General features: G+C 45.6%; 1 protein-coding gene across 1 annotated transcript in view; it reads right to left on the bottom strand.

The window, feature by feature from the left end:
* The window catches only part of Gpr161 (G protein-coupled receptor 161), a 51,572-nt gene extending 42,860 nt beyond the window's left edge, over positions 1 to 8,712 (bottom strand). The window contains exon 1 of the mRNA XM_028758337.1: positions 8,631 to 8,712. The gene's annotated coding sequence lies outside the window, so the exon portion shown is untranslated. The remainder of the gene's footprint in view (positions 1 to 8,630) is intronic.
* Between the last annotated feature and the right edge of the window lie 260 nt (positions 8,713 to 8,972).

Here is an 8,972-nt window from a genome sequence, read left to right as displayed (position 1 = left end):
AGAGAGAGAGAGAGAGAGAGAGAGAGAGAGAGAGAGAGAGAGAGAGAGAAGTGTTCCTCTGTGATTCCTATCCTGAGAGAGCGCAGTGTTCCTCTGTGATTCCTATCCTGACTCCCAGCGATGACAGTCTTATGATATGGAATTATAAGTAAGTAACTCTCCTCCCCAAGGTGCTTTCAGTGATGGTGTTTGTCACAGCAACAGAGAAGCAAACCAAACATCCATGGTGACAGGCATGTTCTTTTTTATGCTTTCAATTTGCTCTACAAACCTTTAGCTGTCCATTTCCCTATATTCAACCTGCAATTCCCCTGCAGAGTTCACTAACAGCATGTATAAAATAAGTTAGGGATTTCATCCAGGAAGGCTTCAATAAAAAGGTCAGTGGTATGTACGCTGTCTGGGAAGAGCCACTTCCTCCAGATCTCTGAGGTGAGCTGGCTTACTCCTAGACAGGTCCATGATAAACAGTGTGGTTCAGGCTAACAGTAGCATGTTCCAGGCACCCAGGATCCTTGAAAGAGTTGGGAACCTGGCTTTAGTAATTTGTAACCGCTCAGCAGTGGTGGTGCATGCCTTTAATCCCAGCACTTGGGAGGCAGAGGCAGCAGGATTTCTGAGTTCAAGGCCAGTCTGGTCTACAGAGTGAGTTCCAGGACAGCTAGGACTATACAGAGAAACCCTGTCTCGAAAAACAAAAACAAAACAAACAAACAAACAAAAAAAAATTGTAAGCAATATGTGGGAAAGTGCTGGATTTAAAAGCAAGGATGCCGAGCCCCATTTCGCCCACCGGAAAGGTAGGCTCAATTACAATGACTGGTTGTCACTGCGCTGTTCCAAAAGGCCAAGGGGAGAAACCTGAGTTTCCTGCAGAGACCACAGGGATGGTGCAGAAGGTCTAAACAGGCCTGTGTGAAGAAAAAGTCTCTGTTTCTAGCTAGCAAGCTCCCCTTTATTTATTTTTATGTAAACCATTCTACTTCACAGTCTATAAATGGATCATTTGGTGTTGGTAACTGAGAGGGGTCCTCCCAACCAAGTACATCCTGTGTATTGTCTGAGCACCAAATAAAGGATATTACAGTAAACGTCTTTGTGGTCAGTAAGATTCAAATGCATTTTCACATAGTAATTAATTCACAGTAGCTTTTTGTTCTTGGGCGTGTCCTCCACTTGAAGAGATAATAAAAGGGCAAGAGTAGATTCTTCTGGGCTGGAAAGCCACTCTTCTGCCTCAGGCCATGAGCCTCCTTAGCTCTTACTACCACTTATTTGAATAGCTCAAGACCTGACTAACACTTGAGCTAAGTGCTGAAGAATCCTTTCTGGAACATTCTGCTCCATTCTTATCACCAGCACAGTTCTTCGTGACAGACAGTTTTCCTGTTCGTTTTGGTTTTCTTTTTGGACACAGAGTACAAAGTCTAAAATTTGTGGTTACATTTTCTTCCAGGTGGCTAACAAATGTTTCCCAATTGCCTTTGAGAAGATAAACATTGTATATCCTCCCTATACACTTTCTTATGGATTGGATATGAAATATCTCCCTAATGCTCCCTAACGGGCTCATGTGTTGAAAAAATGGCTGCCAAAGAAATGTTGAGACGCATGGCTTACCAAAGTAACTGGATTCCCACATAAAGACAATGACCTAACCAGTGGATAAGTTCACTGGTGAACTCATAACTCAATGGACTGCAGTAAAGCTGTGGAAATGGTGGGAGGTGGTACTTGATTAGAAGTGTATCAGTGGGGGTTTGTCTTTCAGAGTCCCTACTTCCTTTTACCGATTCCAAGCCATCAAATGATAAACTGCTCTGCTCACTGCTCCCCACTCTGCTCTCGGAAACAGCGTACCAGCATTCGGTGTATTGGACATTCTTCAGCCATGAGCAAAATAGGTCTTCTCTTGCTTAAGTTGTTTACCTCAGGTGGTTGTCACAGTGACAGAACACTAACCCACACTAAATCCACTTAGACCTGGTAATCAATAGAAGAACCTGGTCTTTGAAATCCTTAGCAAACCCAGGTCTGGGCTCTGGTGATCGTGGCTTTTAACCTCTCTGAACTTCAATTTCTGCGTGAGGAGAAAGAGAGAATTAATTGAGAATTGATTGCCAAGGGACGTATGTGAGGAAACACGGGAGAGGCAGTTGCTAGAGTGGCTGTCAGGGCAAACTCTAAAGTGTCCATATAAATTAGGCCATGAAAGATGTAGCCCCTTCCATTTCAAATGCAATTAAAGCTAGTTGGTTACTTAGCTAGACAAAATGGATGGAAGGCAGGAGGAGGTGAAGTGAAAACTTCCCAGGCTCCGTTAGGGATTCAAGGCCCCAAGATTGACACTAAGTGCGGGAAGAGTACTTCCTCCCAGTGGAGAACTGACTTAGTCTTAGTAACCACTCATTTACCTGCCCCAAGGAAGTCTGGGCCACAGGCACTTTTAAATTCATCTCTACTTGTGACTATGGGTGCCCATGTCCCCTACTTCCCTTATTTCACAAGCCCTTCCCTTCAAGCCCTCTATGGAAGCAGAGACCCTCATGCGGTGTTGGTGAAGAGATGCTCTTCCAGTGGACCTGCGTTCAGTTCCCAGTACTCACACCAGGCAGCTCACAGCGTCCTGTGACTCCAGTTCCAGGGGGATTTAATCCTGTCTTCTGGCCTCTAAAGGCATTTGGACACACTTGTACTGTACATACACACACACACAATTTTTAAAAAAAAATATTTAAAGTCAAACCAGAAAACTAGGGCAAAATAAGTCACCGTGTGTGTGTGTGTGTGTGTTCGTGTGTGTGTTGATAAAGGTTGATCTGTTCCATTCCCTATGTCAGATATCCCACGCATCACTAAAATCGAGCTCAAAGCTTCCTCTTTGCTGCCGTTACCGGTCTCAGAGTGCTACTCTGGCCCGACACATTACTATTAGATGTGCCTATGTCATCTTATCTCTGATCTCGGCCCCATTCCAATCTGTCCTCCTCGTTCTGCCAGACTGATCGTTCCCCACAGGCCCATCTGCGCCCTGTGGTTCCCACACCTGCAGACATTATTCATTAGCAGATGCCTTCCACCTCTGCTCTCCCAAGTCACTCCCAGATCTTCGGACACGGCTGCTGTTCAGCCCTGTGCCAATGCATTGTCTCCACTGCTTATTGCTCCCTTACTCTTATTCTGCCTGCCCAGGAAAAGCACACCCATAAGGCTTGGTGGGAAATAAGCCATTTAAAAGGAAAAGAAAATAGACATTGGGCAAATAGACATGGGCAGTGTCTTAGTCAGGGATTTATTGCTGTGAACAGACACCATGACCAAGGCAAGTCTTATACGGACAACATTTAATTGGGGCTGGCTTACAGGTTCAGAGGTTCAGTCCATTATCACCAAGGCATGGCAGCGTCCAGGCAGACATGGTGCAGGGGAGCCAAGTGTTCTACATCTTCATCAGAAGGCTGCTAGGAGAAGACTGACTCCTAGGTAGCTAGTACAAGGGTATTAAAGCCCAAGTCCACAGTAACACACCTACCTCAATAAGGCCACACCTAATAGTGCTACTCCCTGGGTCAAGAATATACAAATCATCATAAACAGACACAAACCCTGACCACAGAGATCACAGAAGAGAGGGAAAGTGAGAAGAAAGTATGTGCTTTCCTCTTTCCAGTGCTGGAACCCAGGGCCTCCAGCACGCTAGGTGTGGTGGTTTGAATATGTTTAGCCTAAGGAGTTGGTACTATTAGGAGGTATGGCCTTGTTGCAATAGGTATGGCCTTCTTGGAGGAAGTGTGTCATTGGGGGGGATGCTTTTAAGACCCTTCTTCAAGCTACACGGGAGTCAATCTTCTGTTTGCCTTTTGAACAAGATGTAGAACTCTCAGCTCCTCCAGCACCAGGCCTTCGTGTACACTGCCATTCTCCCACCTTGATGACACTGGACTGAACCTCTGAACCTATAAGCCAGCCCCAATTAAATGCTGTTCTTCTAAGAGTTGCTGTGTATGCGTTCGTGCGTGCGTGCATGTGTGTGTGTCTCTGTGTGTGTGTGCGCGTGTGTGTGCACCCGCTCGAGCACGCATTCACACAAACATAAATGCAGATACCTAGGGAGGCCAGCCTCTCCTGGAGCAGAGTTGCAGCAGTCGTGAGCTGCAGACCTGGGTGCTGGGGACTGAGCTCCAGGCCTCTGCAAGAGAAGTCGGTGCTGCTCTTAACCACTGAGCCATTGTCCCTTAACCCCACCCCTTGAATATTTTTTCTAAATTGAAAAATAAGTAAATAAATGAATAATAAGAAAGACTCATGGGCATCTAGAAAATTTAGAAAAGCATAACCCTGAAACTGGAGAGGACTTCCCAAAAGCAAAACAGAAAACAGGAGGCCACCAAGAAAAATGACACAAATCTAACTTCACAGACATTAAAACTCCTGCATAACTATGTGTGCGTGTGTGCGCACACACACACACACACACACACAAGAGTAGAAAGGGAAGACATTTGATTTGTTAACAACAGCTGAGTTAAAGTCCAGAACCTAGGCAGAGCTTCTTACATCGATGGAGGGCTGGGGTGGGGACGGTAAAGGAATCGACAAAGAAATTAGAGGAAACACAAGTTGATTTCTTAAATGTTAAGAGTAAATGTACAAGAATCTATTAGCATTTAAAATGCACACAACGAATGTTGTTCTCTGAGATTCAGAATAATCTTAAAATGTCATATGCAGACGTGGGTATTAAGTGTGCTCCAGTATTTGTTTTGAAAGGAAAGAACTGATACATATTGTTCCACCTGTGGGTGTATGGATTATCACTGAAAGAGAAGGCAAAAACTAGCAAAATTGGCTATATGTCAAAAAGGACAGGGAACAGGAGTGGGGTGCAGTTGTTACTTTATATAACTTCTATAATTTTGAATGTTGTGGGTTTTTTTTAACTCCATGACCTAACCCTAAACAAGTAATCTTACATGAGTAAGTTAATTAGATATCCTTTTCAACAGTCTTTCAGACCTCAATAGACAAAAGAGAACTCTTTAAATAACTCCACAAACTAGTGCAGTGATGCAGGCCTTTAATCTGGGCCCTTGGAAGGCAGACAGAGGTGGGTGGATCTCTGGGAGGTGGAGGCCAGCATGGTCCACACAATGAGTTTTTCAACAGGTAGAGCTACATAACAAGACCCTGTCTGGAAAAGGATAGATAGATAGATAGATAGATAGATAGATAGATAGATAGACGAACAGACGGACTGACTGTTTAAAATGTGCATTTCTTTAACCCACAAATTCTACTTCTAGAAATAATTCTTCCAGAAATATTCTAAATGTGATATAAAGAAAGATAGGCAGCTAGAGTAAGGGGAAACAAGTTAAGAGTCCATCAATAGGGAAATGTTTAAATAAACTATACTAAGTACACTATGAAGTACTATGTAGCCATTTAAAGGAATGAAGCTGCAGGGTGTGACCGCGTAAGTCCAGCACTTGGAGACAGAGGCAGGTGGATCTCCATGAGTTCAAGGCTAGCCAAGACTATACAGTGAGACCCTGTCTCAAAAAAGAAAAAAAAAAAGAAAGAAAGAAGAGAATTACTGAGATTGGATGATTTTTATGTCATATTGTTAGATCAAAACAGTAAATGATGGAAATTACATATCCCCATTTATGTATTACTATTTTTCAAAAGTATATTCAACTTATATACGGGTTGGTTCTAAAGTTGGACATGGAGATGATCTTATGATGTCTGTTATATACTGTTATATGACTAAGTCATATATTACATATCACCTGTATTTCCAGACATGGTAATACAGAAGCACTGAAAAGGACCTGGTAGGAGGGGCTGGAGAGATGATTCCCTCAGTAGAGTACTTGCCTTGAACATGAGGACCTGAGTCCAGACCCCCAGCACCCAGGTAAAAGTCTCATTCCCGCATCTTAATTCTGGTGCTGAAAATGAGGGGGTGGGGGAGAGGGAAGAAGGATCCCTGGAGCCCACTGGCCAGCCTAGAGGATTAGTTAAGCCCCAGGTTCAAAGAGAGATCCCAGACTCAGGAAAATTGGGTAAGGGAGACACTGTCTTCAGCACATAAATTGATCACGGTAAGTTACCCATGCTCCAGTAAGTACCATCCCCTGCCACACACACGCATGCAAACAACCTTAATCAGATGTCCAAAAATGATACGAAAGTAGAGAAGAGTTAGTTGGGGAAAAAAGGGTTCAATTAGAGAGGGAGGGGGGGAGAGAGGTAAGGGAGGAGTGTGGAGGGAGGGGGAAGAGAAGGGAGGGGGTAAGCAGAGTCAAAATCACTATTCACACTGTCAAAACATAAACAGTAAGATGTAGGAAAGTTATCAGCCTCTGGTTTCCACATGCACGTATACACACACACACACACACACACACACACACACACACACAGAGGGAGACAGAGACAGAGGGAGAGGACTTGGAAGGAAACACAGTTTTATATATGTTTCTATATTTTTTTAATCTTTTTAATCTTTCCTAATAACCCTTGGTTTTGAAAACTCATTGTATGTCAGAGAAGCTCTATCATTACATGCCCAGGGCATACACTGAAGAGGGCGGGGCCAGGCAGTACCTAGGGGCTAGGTACTGCAATTTATTCCCAGTCACCCAGGACTGCAGTATACAACAAACACAAACCAGAACAAAAGTGCAAATGTATCTCATCAGGATTTACACTTGACAGACTGAAGACTCCTTTGTTCATGTTCCCAGCATTTCCTGAACATATCTGCCATGCATGCTATTCATGTCACTGCCAGGCACAGAAAACAACCCAAGAAGCAGATCAAAAACTAGTTGAAAGTATTCCCTCTTGTGACAGGAGAAGGTTAGTAAAGGTTGAATAAAATGAAGTTCTGAGTCTTAAAGCCAACCCTTCCTCCAAATTGCAAAGCACACCGACACCGAAACTTTACCTTGTTAGGATTTTTGGTTTTTAAAATTCCCCCTTCAGGTCATGCTTTACAACATTTCCGGTAGACAGGTCTAACCTAGCCTGCATAGGTAGAAGATAACCAGTCAATTGGACACGCCATTCAGTTCTCTGCACGTTTAACACAAAATGAGTTTTGAGTTAAAAGAATTTTTTAAATGGATTTTTTCCCACAAAAATTTACAGCTGCCACAAAGCTCACAGCAGACAACAATGTGTTGGGGCCTTGTATGGGCAGCTGGCTGCTTCCTCCTGGGATGTCACTCTGTACATAACGCTGCTGAGCCAACCTGCCTGGCTTCCTGTACCCTGGCTTCCTGGCCATAGAGTGTGTGCCTTAGGACTCTACCTGAATAGCTGACACTTACAGAGGATGAAGTTCAGGCCCCAAACAGCACACACCCCCTCTGACCATTCCATGTTCCTTAGTCAGAGGACTCCTAGTGCACAAGGCTGCAACATAAATTTGGGGATGCAAGGTCTTGAACTTAGTCTCTAAACACTAAGCAGGTTTCTTTATGAGAAGATGTCTCTGCTCACTGCCATCTAATTGGCTCTGTAGGACAAAAAGTCCTGAGTCAAAGGACATCCCCCACCCCCAACCCCATGTGCAAAGCACTGCTCAGTCAGAAGACTCTAGTTCAGCCAGGAAGCAGAGACAGACAGATCGTGATGAGTTCAAGCCCCTCCTCTCTCACCCCTTCCACAGTGAGTTTCAGGACAGACAGGGCTTCATAGAGACCCTATCTCTAACAAAAACAAACAAGCAAACAAACAAACGAAAAATAGGGGACAGTGTTTCGAATTCCTGACTTTCAGTTCCTCACCCCTCACAGGACAATAATTGCAGTTCACAGGGCTGTTGTGTGAAGGGATTTAAAAGGTGAGTAGGAAAGCAGCTGTCGACACCTTAGAAGTGAAGGATATGGTGGGTGTAGGCTGGTGTAGAAAGAGGGGCTCTGGAAGAAGCTGGGTGAAGAATTTGTCCACATAAGCTGATGCCCCGCCTCCATTCTTCCTGGAGGGGCTGGGAAACGCCTATTTTCACCTGCTCTCAAGGTGACTGAAGTAAAATGCATTATACAGACAAATATCATCCATTTAGGAAAGCCGTGGCTCCAAGAGTCCAAGCTACAGCCCCAGGCAGGCTCTACCCAGAGGAGGTGGATTTGGAGGCTCCAGCAGCTAAGACAGTTTGACCTATCAGTATCCCCCACTGGACAGATCACCGAGCTCAGGTCCTTTTCCCTCCCAAACTGCACCTTTCTCCCTACCTAGCAGGGAGATCTAAATGGCAACATTTTGCAAAAGGGATGAAAGGTACGATAATGAAAAAGTAGAGTCTCAGAGTTGTGCTACCCAGAGATGCCAATGCCCAGCTGCAGTCACTGCGAAGCCGATGGCTCTGAAGCGCGATGGGTCATCCCAACATTGTCATGCCACATGCCTTTGTGCAAAGAGATGCACCCGGGTTTAAGCTCTTGGCCCAGTTGGTAAAGTGCTTCTCCCTAGCTCCAAAACCAACTGTATCTCCCTCTCACCGATCTGAGGGGCAGGGGAGCCCACCCCACAGCGCCGGGAGATTTCTGGGTGCGCCTCCCACCCTGGCTTTCGCACAGGACACACTGAGTCCTGACCAGGAGGATGTTACTCACCTGGTCCTCACGGATTCCAGCCAAGGGTCGTAGCTGCTGCGCCCCACACCCCCATTCCTGAGCCGGCCGCAGGGGGCGCGGCCCTCCTCGGCTGAGTCCGGGGCACGAACTGATGCTCTCCCTTCCCTGGAGGATGTGCAGAGGGGATCCGGAGAGATGGAAGGGGCTTGCACCCAGCAGAACCAGGTGGGCTTCTGAAAAGCCTCTGGCCGATTGGAGGGGCGCGCCCCACAGGCTCTTTCCACAAAGAGCTCCAAAGCCAGACGCAAAAGCGCCAGCTCCCCCAAAGCAAGGCGCGGTACAGCCCGGAACGAGACACGGACTGGGGAGTGGAGTGCCGGG

Source organism: Grammomys surdaster, unplaced genomic scaffold (assembly GCF_004785775.1).
Source record: "Grammomys surdaster isolate TR1022 unplaced genomic scaffold, NIH_TR_1.0 130, whole genome shotgun sequence".
NCBI lineage: Eukaryota > Metazoa > Chordata > Mammalia > Rodentia > Muridae > Grammomys > Grammomys surdaster.
This window is presented reverse-complemented; position numbering and strand designations above follow the sequence as displayed.